Here is a 10,666-nt window from a genome sequence, read left to right on the forward strand (position 1 = left end):
CTATGAAACAATTGACGCCTGACTCAATAGCTTCTCTGTTTTGTCGCTTACCTCGTCACTGGATTCTTGTAGCTCTTCTGTGTCAATACGAGTCATTTCTTCGATTCATCTTCAAATGGCACAGAAGCCGCCGTTTTGAAATTTGTTTTCAATGTTTATGCGCGCGTCTGTTGATCCGAGATGCAATCACCCCGGCATTTTTGTTGGCGTGTGTGCCCAGGGTGATTGATTGGATACAGAATTAGTGACATTACATTCTTTGCACCTAATCAGCTGCATCTGATCTTGCAACTTTTATGCCCTCTTACACCGACTTGTCATACCAACTGATCGCTAAAATTGAGTTTACTAGTTCAACTAGGTTATCATATGGGGTACAACAAATCCGAAAACGTTAATTTTTTAGTGGCAGGTCATATGAAGCGAAAATGACCACATACATTTCTTACGGAATGCGCAGAAAAAGTGCAGAGTTGATTTGGGAGTCCCACTCTGAGTAGTTAAGTGAGAGCAAAGCGTACAGAGCACACTTAGTGATGCAAAAACACCCATGTGTGTTACAGAAACCGTAATGACACAAAACTTTTTAATTGTCTTTCCTGTCAAAATTCGAAGCATGTAAAGCAAAGACGGAAAATATGCAATACTGATTGAGAAGCCCTTACGATTTTCTTGCATCCATACATTTTCCCTCAGGTCATGATTTGTTGTGGTCGAAAACGCCCTTTTAAGAGATAAGAAAATTTGCTTTAGAATGTCACAGGTAAACTCCAAATACTTGACGTTTCGTATGTTTCAAGTTAATGAATTTTGTTTTCCAAAATGCGTTTTATTGTCATGTTTGTCACCGCAGTTTGTGTGTTATTTCTTATTAAGTGTCGCGAAAATGGCAACGTTCGTTTACGAAACAGACAACTGCTTAGCCTTCGGCAAAGTAAACATTGGTGAATATCAAGGACTACAAAATGACCGATTAAAACATCAAAACACAGACGCAATTGTTTGTTTGCATACACGTATGTAGCCGTAGTTTCTTTTTCTTTTCTTTTTTTTTTTTTTCAATTAACTTTATTTAACACTAATAGACCAAAAAAAAAAGAAAAGAAAAAAAACACTACTTACAATGAAAAATACCTGCAATACAATGCGACAGCACAACATTTATCTGCTACTTACTTGGTTATAGTTACAGTACTTCCATTCCAGCAAACTTTTTCCCCTCCCCCTATTGTATGCATATGATATTATTTAGGCACGATTAACCCCTTTTAGAATTTTTACAATAACCTCTTGGATTTCTATCGTGCTTTAAAAGAAAAAAAAAAAAAAAAACGCTGACAATTTCACATTTCTTACGCAGTCGTAGCTTTAATAACATCGATTGTAAATCGAATTTTGTTGAATACTAACCCAAACACTTTCACGCGACTCTCAAGAGCAAACTACAAACTTCTTGAAACAAATGATAAAAAGTAAAGTATCAAGAAACCTAATCAGGATCATTGTGGGAGATTCAGGTCAAAGCCAGTAGACAAACCCAAACATGACTAGTGGTGGGGTTTAGAGCTAAAGTATTATCGATAAACTTTAAGATGAAAAATCTGAAGTCACAAGGCTCACTTTGTGGGCAGTCATGCCTTAGAATTACAGGACTAACGAGGGAACTACAAAATAATAAACATTTGGCGATCACGAACGAAAATTCTGAATTCTAAACAAAATTATTGAGCATCATAATACAAGCCTAAATATAGCCTTATCTCTAATACGTGCCTACCCGCGAGAGGGAGTTTGTGACGGAATTCAATGCTGAATCAGGTGGAAGGTGTTTATGGCAGAGACCTTATAGTTAAGGCTCATTCTCGACATAAATATTTAAGAGTGATTTTCTGAGAGTGTCGAGAATCAGAAGACAGTCACGACAAATCGCTTTTTCTTTTATTTCCCCAAAACATACCTTTAGGTGAACCTATTCAAGGAAAAATAGTTTAAAGTTCCAACGATTTATTTTACGGCCAAAATTTAAGAAAGTTGGAAATTTGCATATAATGGCCGTTTTCGCGGCTTAAAATGTTCAGAATTTTACGCTTCTTTACGAAAACAGCTGGGGCGTAAAGCAATCTTATGAAAACAAAACTTTGCACAAATATTGTTTTATTCTTATACTTTAAAATCGTGTAATAAGTTTCTTGAAGTTTTGTTTGTAGCTTTTTAACGAAGGGTATTTGTACAGCCGCCATTTGTGTCTCCTGGCAAGGGACAAATAAAGGCCAACTTTGTCTAGTGTAAATGGCCTCTGGTATATATAATTTGGTCAAAATATCTACATTTTAGGAAACCTTGGTTATTGCTTTTTTTCACTCGAAAAGTTATAGCTCTGTGAATTAAAATGTTCTCCGGTAGTAAAATAAAATGTTACGACATGTAAGCGAGTTCAATTTTATGCAAATCACAAGGTTATTCTTTGGAAGTCAACGGTTTAAAACAGGAAACAACGACTCACCGTTACTTACGTTCCTTCTGTTGCTATAGAAACCATTTTAACTTCCCAGTGTCCTTGTGAGCTGTTCTGTAAAATATTTCCAGTAAAACAGCGAGCATAAACGGCAATAAAATTTGACAAGGTCGACAATGTCGACAATGTTTATATTTGAGATGAGATACTGAGTGGCATACACAGTCCTGGCTGTTTTCATCGTCTTGCTCAGTCGAGAGTCCTTTAAGAACATGATAGAATATACGCTTCAAACCGTAGTAAATTAGTTTCTCATATCCATATGCCTCATGTCGACTCATGAGTAAATAAATCAGTCCCCGAACACTGAATAAACAACCCGAATGACCTCTGAGGTCAGGAGGTCACGTGATATGTCGTTATGTTACTTTTCCTCGGTTTCACATTACACACGTAACGCTGTATTTAGGACGTTTGCACGAAAATTTTCCAGTGGATAGATTTTTTCTTAATTTTTACAGCAGTCAGCTAATGAGTTACTTGTGTAAGAAATGCAAAAACAAAATTGGGGTCACCGACTTTGTTTCAGAGAAAAAGCATGTAGAAAACTACCTGATTTTGAAAATTCAGCATGGTTTACAGGGTTTTGTGGTAAAAAATATCGAATGTGAATCAAAGGAGGCAAATGATCTTACTGGATAGCACCATTTCCTGTGGTTTTTAAAACAGCGACTATCCGGGCCAGATCTCCACACATCTTCAGTTACACGGATTAATATAAATAATGCCCCTGGCAGTGAATGCGTGATTTAGAGGGCCGTCGATAAAACGAGGAACATGGAACATTCCGGAACATCCCGGAATATTCCGGAACATGGCATAATTATAATAATTATGAGAAAAATATGTAAAATTAAATTTTGAAAACTAAAATAAACAAAAATAAACTGGTATTAGCTCGAAAATGAAAAGATGTTGTTAGGGATAGGGGAGTCGGTAGTGGAGGGGTAGGAAGCGTTGGGTTTCATTCAACTGACTACAGTGAGTGCAGACTCCTCTTCTTTGCCGCCAATTGCTTCACGTCGCTTTATAGCACTCTGCTTTTCAACACAAACATGGACGATTTGGACGATGAATGCCAGATAATTCATTGCGTCTTCTTTTTTGATTCCTGATTTCTTCAACATCTGAGGTGTTCGTCTAAGCATCATACAGTTGCTTGTTAAGTTAGTAGCCATAGTTTTGTCACTGTTCGGTCTTCATTTTCACCCCCGGTTTTGGCGCCGCTCCGCTAGGAACGTCTGTCGCTATGACCCACCAAGCCTTTCCGGAAGTCCGAGTAACAAGCAAGTTATTATTACCTAGTAGTAATGAAAGATTAGGGCAGCGCGTTCACTCGCACGCGCGTATTTCGCATGCCTGGTCTACTCTGGTGGTGTTCGAATGTCTCGATAGAAAACTAAGTTTGATCGAATGCCAGATAACGATCTGCACGTGAAGTTGAACTAGCAATGAATAGATTATAGTCTGCGGTAAAAGTATTTTTAATTAATTAAGTATTAACTTGTACTGGACAAAACATTTTCCAGTTTTAGATCGCCAACACTTATAACAAATATTTCTTGAGACAATAAAGTTTTGGCCAGTGACCCTGTAAGACAGCGCGCGCGTCGCTAAATGTTTTTAAATTTTGTGTTTGTATTTGTTCACACTGTCATCAGAGCTCGAGCAGTCCGAACTAGTTTCGACAAGAAACTTAATGCCAAAGAGTTTCTATTTCTATCTCACGGAGAAACTATTTCTTCATGAGAAATCGTGTATACGCATGTCTTTGCATCATATCTTTCTGGGAATAAGGGACAGTCACGTGATTAAACTAATGGCGAACGACTGGAAGGAATGGATTACTCCACTTAGTTGCTATCCTTCACTTATTGCAGTGACTTTCATTTTTCTTTCTGTTTTCCTTTTTTTTTTTGTTATGTTTTTGTTTTTATTTTCCGAGGTGATACCACTTTATTTTCGTTTGATTTAATCTTTAAAAATTTAATTTTGCATATTTTTCGCATAATTATTATAATTATTCGATGTTCCGGGATGTTTCGGGATGTTCCGGAATGTTCCGGAATGTTCCATGTTCCTGGTTTTATCGACGGTCGATTTAGAGGCACGAAAGGAACGAGCTTAAAACGCGAATCTCACGCGAAAAAAATAAGCTCTGCTCTTGCTGCTCGTTTATCATCAGCCTTTGCTAACTAAAACAGCACAGCCTATTTTTCTGTGTTCTAGTCATTTCAGTCATTTATGACGCTCAATTTTGATGTTCTGATTAGGTTTTAGAAGTAGCGCTAATCCACCCCCACCCCACTCTCGAGAAAAGTAATTTTTAAAGTCGTGACAGCTAACACTCCGAAAGCAGAATGCAAGCTGCATTTGTATTGAGAGGCACTAGTCCGCGAGCAGGCATATATTGTAGAAGAGAAAGTAGGAAAGGAAAAAGGGAATTAGAAGTGCCACCCAAGCCTGTTAACCGTGAACGAATCTACCTGGACATACTTAAAAAGCCATATTAGCAAGTGCCGTGATGTTCAATACGACGTTACGCGTGTAATGTGAAACCGGGGAAAAGTAACAGAACGCCATATCACGTGACCTCCTGACCTCAGAGGTCATTTGAGTTGTTTATTCAGTGTTCGGGGACTGATTTATTTACTCATGAGTCGACATGAGGCATATGGATATGAGAAACTAATTTACTACGGTTTGAAGCGTATATTCTATCATATTTTTAAAGGACTCTCGACTGAGCAAGACGATGAAAACAGCCAGGAGTGTGTATGCCACTCAGTGTCTCATCTCATCTCAATTGTCGACCTTGTCGAAGTTTATGGCTGTTTATGCTCGCTGTTTTACCGGAATTATTTTACAGAACAGCTCACAAGGACACTGGGAAGTTAAAATGATTTCTATAGCAGCAGAAGGAACGTAAGCAACGGTGAGTCGTTGTTTCCCGTTTTAAACCGTTGACTTCCAAAGAATAACCTTGTGATTTGCATAAAATTGAACTCGCTCACATGTCGTAACATTTTATTTTACTGACGGAGAACATTTTAATTCCCAGAGCTATAATTTTTCGAGTAAAAAAAAAAAATAATAATAACCAAGGTTTCTTAAAATGTAGATATTTTGACCAAATGATATATACCAGTGGCCATTTATACTACTCAAAGTTGGCCTTTATTTGTCCCTTGCCAGGAGACACAAATGGCGGCTGTAGTACAAATACCCTTCGTTACAAAGCTACAAACAAAACTTCAAGAAACTTATTACACGATTTTAAAGTATAAGAATAAAACAATATTTGTGCAAAGTTTTGTTTTCATAAGATTGCTTTACGCCCCAGCTGTTTTCGTAAAGAAGCGTAAAATTCTGAACATTTTAAGCCGCGAAAACCGCCATTATATGCAAATTTCGAACTTTCTTAAATTTTGGCCGTAAAATAAATCGTTGAAATTTCAAACTATTTTTCAATGAATAAGTTCACCCAAAGGTATGTTTTGGCGAAATAAAAGAAAAATCGATTTTTCGTGTCCGTCTTCCGATTCTCCACACTCTCAGAAAATCACTCTTAATAACAGTTTTTGGCCTTAAAATAATTTGTAAAACAATACATTTGTCTTTATGTGCTATATTCCTTTTGTACGTTCTTATCCTATAACCAATTGCAGAACTTATCGTCGGGGCTTTTTAATCATTGTGCTGAGCTAAAATACGTTTAAGTAGAACGTTTACGTGATCTATATGTTAGGAAATATAGAATTCCAGAAATTTAATTCAAAAATTGGTGTGACGATAGTTCTACTAATAGGATACTGTCAAGTCCAGCTTTTCAACAAAATGAAATAAAACTTGAAAGATGTGCTCGCGGTACAAAAATTTAATAGCAATTATTTGGTGCTTCTCGGCTATTTGGCACAAAATTTAGATATATACTTCAAAAAAGATATCATGGTTAAGTACCTTAAATGGGGTCGAAATGTTTGCTCCAGAATTATTTCTTCCCACAGTAGGAATCTTCTTAAGTGGCAAAGTCAGAGAAAATCGAGCAGGACCAAAAGATTGAGGTCGGCTGTTTACCTTCATCTTTTCATAGTTACAAATATCACAGCTATCCGAAAAGATTAACAACCTTGACAGCTTCCGAGATAGGCGTTCGTGTTTCTTTGAAACATCACCACATCAGTCATGATTTTGGCCTCATAGGCGGTCTAAAATAGCCGAAATTTCGGGCAACTTTAGGTGAGTCGTGAAGATACTTTTTAAAAATTCCAGAAACTATCATTGTCGTACGATAATATTTATCTCCTTGTTGGTTGACTGAAATATATTTGAGGTCTTTCGATTTACTTCTACGGTTTTCACAAGGTGTCAAATGTCGCCGTTGAATCAACAATGATTAAGTGTGACCCAAATTTAAACCATTTTCAGCGAGTCGTTTATCAAAAGTGCGACAGTTTATTTCTACAGAAAAACATTTTTGTGATAATCTTTTACACTGTTATCAATATCCAGTTTAGTTAAATTGGTGTCTACAGGCAAATCGGAGTGACTGGTCTTGCAAAGTCCAAAAGAGATTATTAGTCAGAAATATTTCCCGCCAAATGTTTAGCGATTCCGACTTTCTGCGATTGTTAGCCATGATTTCATGAAAAATCTGCAAAAAATAGTTTTTTGGACTACAGAATGAAATATTTAAACGGTGAAATCGTTATTAACCTATGTAAATATTTCAAACTCACTAAAGTCTTATCATCATTTAGGTTAAATCTTCCCTCGAAAACTCGTCGCGCAGAATGCCTGGACATAAATTATTATTCATAACGTAGCCAGCGAAGCGGTAGATTTGAATGCGAACGAATATTCAATAGGTCAGAAAAAAAGAAGGAAGGTTCCAAATTGGCCAAGTTGGGTTCACAAAAATCGCTTGTGTGATTTCCTCTACTGTAACACAGACTTCGGCAAACGGAATTTAGAAGATTAACGATTAAACAACCATTTGCGCTTAAACCAAAGGAGATTCAGAAAGTATAAAAAACTAGCAAAACCGGAGTTTTTTAGTGCGCGGGCCGTTTTCAACATCGATTTATTGAAAATCCAAAGTGCCTTGCAGTATTCGGCATGCGGCAAATGGACGATGGATCTTTTCTTAAACAAAATTCGTTTTAAGTTTGGTAATTGATGAACGACAATCACTCTTCCGTTCAGTTTGAAAACTGCCTGGTCAAGTCGCGTTTGAAAACGGCGCGTCCCAGGCAAGCGAGCCATTGTATTTAACTTAGGACAGAATAACAATGGCTGTCAAAACTAACAATAGCCATTCAAGAAAACCATTCAGTTGTAAATTTCCTTTTTGCAGCAAATTTCAAAACTGGTCTCCCAGCTGAGTTATTAGCCCCCAAATAAAGCTATAAGAGTATAAGAAGAGAATAACGAACGACCAATACTACAACACGCGTAACCAAACAATTATAGTTAGACTCAATCGCTTTTAAAGCACGCAAATGTTTAAAAAAAATGTTTTAACTCTACGGGCTAGAAAGCCGTGGATAATTTTCGAAGTTTTTCTAACACCATCGGCCATCGATCTATCACGAACTTTGTTTGACTCCCGTATCTATGCCAGCGTAACAAGTGAATAACGAACAACACTGAAACACTCGTAAGCAAACAAATATATTTAGACTCAATTGTTCTTTAACTGCGCAAATGTTTGAGAAAAAGGTTTTACAGTCCGTCGATGGGTTTCAAAGTTTTTTAACGTCACGCTACATGAAAAACAAAGTGGATCCTCAGTTCGCCAGTCTTTTTTGCTGTTGAGTAGAACGAAAAGCAAGTAAATATTAGTGAGCGAAGCTTTATCCTAAATTCAATTTTGGAACTTCTACAAGCCCCTTGTTTACAACGATTGATTTCTCGTTTTCGGAGGCCGTGACTCAAACTGAAACGACAGGACTCTTACTCATAGGTTTCTTCTTGTTCTTTCGGATCAGAAAAATCGCCTAGCAGGAGCAGGTGGTGGATCAGTTTCTCTTCAGTTATTGGCGTGCAAACGAAAAGGTCGAGGAAAGACTATGACTAATAAGGTGGTGTCTATTTGGCGCAGCGGAAAGTTAAAAATAAGGAAATACAGGTTACGACAAAACTTCCCTGTTATCCGGCCCACGGAAGGATTATAAACGACAGACGACTGGAATAAACATCTCAATACTTCTAATCGTTGCTAGGTCTCGATTGCCAGTGCAAATCTTTCTTGCGTTTAATGTTGCCGTTTGTATCGTCGCAGTTTAGTACAGCTTCTTGTTCTCCACTCTGAAACTTTTACTTTCAACAAAAGTAATTTAATGTTGCCCTGTCAATAATCCCCACAAAACCCTTTCGATGCAACAAAATTACATCCATATTAGTGTTGATAATTTCTTGTTAATTTTGCTGCTATTTTTGACAACTATTTGAGAGTTCATAAAGAACGAGACTGCATGTTTGTGATTCAGAGCGTAAATTAAATTACTCTGTGCACGCAACTGATTTGCTCTGGAGATTAACGGAGGTAGTTTTGAGGTGGTTCATGAAAAAAAAAAAATCTTGTGGAGGCAAGTTAATTTTCATCACATTCTAATTTACTACGATCAAACGAACGAATATTTACAACTTAAGTATCCGCAATAACAGGTACAACGAAGCACGGGTGGATCAAATGATCCCAACTAGAAGAAGCAACAGAAAACAAGCAATATTGCAGGAAAGACACACACACAAAAAAGTGCTATATGTAGTTTGACCGCGAAAAAGCTGCTGATCTGTTCACAAAAGGGAGGTTTTGGTTCTCTTTTCTGGACCGTCGCGAGCTTGCGTGGCTTGCCTTCGTTTACGGTTTGCCGCGTCCTTAGCCTTCTTCAACCAATTTTCCTCCTCGGAACCAGAGGCAAATTCATCAGAGACGTATTCGTCCATTCCTCTCCAACCGTCGACACTCTTACAGTGCTCTTATCGGCTATTCGGATCAGCTTTTGGAGCTTACGGATCAATTCCTTGCCTTCGACATTGAACTTACTCAGAACTTTGTTTCCAGGAGCATTTGCAAAGCTTAATCTAAATTTAAGTCGTTTTGGGCATTATGTTCAAACTACTTCTGATTACCTTTGAATTTCATGAGAGTAACCTGCTTGTCTGCCACCTTCGATTTCGACTCGATCTGTTTACTATTCTCATCCAGTTTAACTTCAAGATAGCTTTTGAACATAGAGAAGACTTCGTTAATGACAGGCGAATCTTCGGGATTAGAAGTAACAGCAACACTAGGTTCTGTAACGCTAGGTATTCCCAAACGTCGTGCTATACTCGTGTAAAATAGAGAACTTGACCGGCTACAAGGATAATAAGTATAGGGTTGCAAGCGAGAGAAATCCAACGGAACTGCCGTAAAGTACATAGAAAGAAACGACCAATCACGACCTCGCAATGAGCGTTCTCCGACATGTACACCTAACACAGAAAATTCAGTGCGGAATGTGACGCCAGCGGAAAATGTCTTTAACGCTACCAAAATGTAGTTGTCTCCTTGTAAGATAAATGGATGGTAACTCAAGAATGTCTACATAAACAAGATGGCTCAAATGATCTGAATGTCAAGAATAGAACGAAATAAGTGTATGTTATTTGCCGGCTTGGAGGTCCGTATAGTGAAAACTGTGGCCGAGGTCTTGAAAATGCTGCCCGAGGCCAGCCGAGGGCGGCATTTTCAAGACCGAGGTCGTAGTTTTTCACTATACGGACCGACTCTAAGCCGGCAAATATCATTTTCCTTTTTTTTCCTGCGGTAAATTGGCTTGCAAATGATTTGTTTACGCAAGTTTGTCATTGGCTCACGTGCCCTCAATAAACCATCGTAAAAAATCTAACGAGCGAACGAGCGAGGAACTCAGATACTAGAGAAAGAAAGATGTATAATGGAACAGATTTATTTCGAACTACTCTATGTTAGATGCACCTAGTTCACCAGTTACGTTCTCCAAATTTTTTTTTTTTTTTTCCCGGTGTGAAATTTCGTACAAAGTTTGAAGTTGTAATACAAAAACAATTTCTATCAGTCTTTCGGAATCACTCGAAATCAGACTTTTCTACCGTCAATTGAGTGGCAGAAAGCGAGGAAAT

The sequence above is a fragment of the Orbicella faveolata genome, unplaced genomic scaffold (genome assembly GCF_042242905.1).
Source record: "Orbicella faveolata isolate gen_17 unplaced genomic scaffold, um_ofav_v1 contig_34, whole genome shotgun sequence".
In the NCBI taxonomy this organism is placed as follows: domain Eukaryota; kingdom Metazoa; phylum Cnidaria; class Anthozoa; order Scleractinia; family Merulinidae; genus Orbicella; species Orbicella faveolata.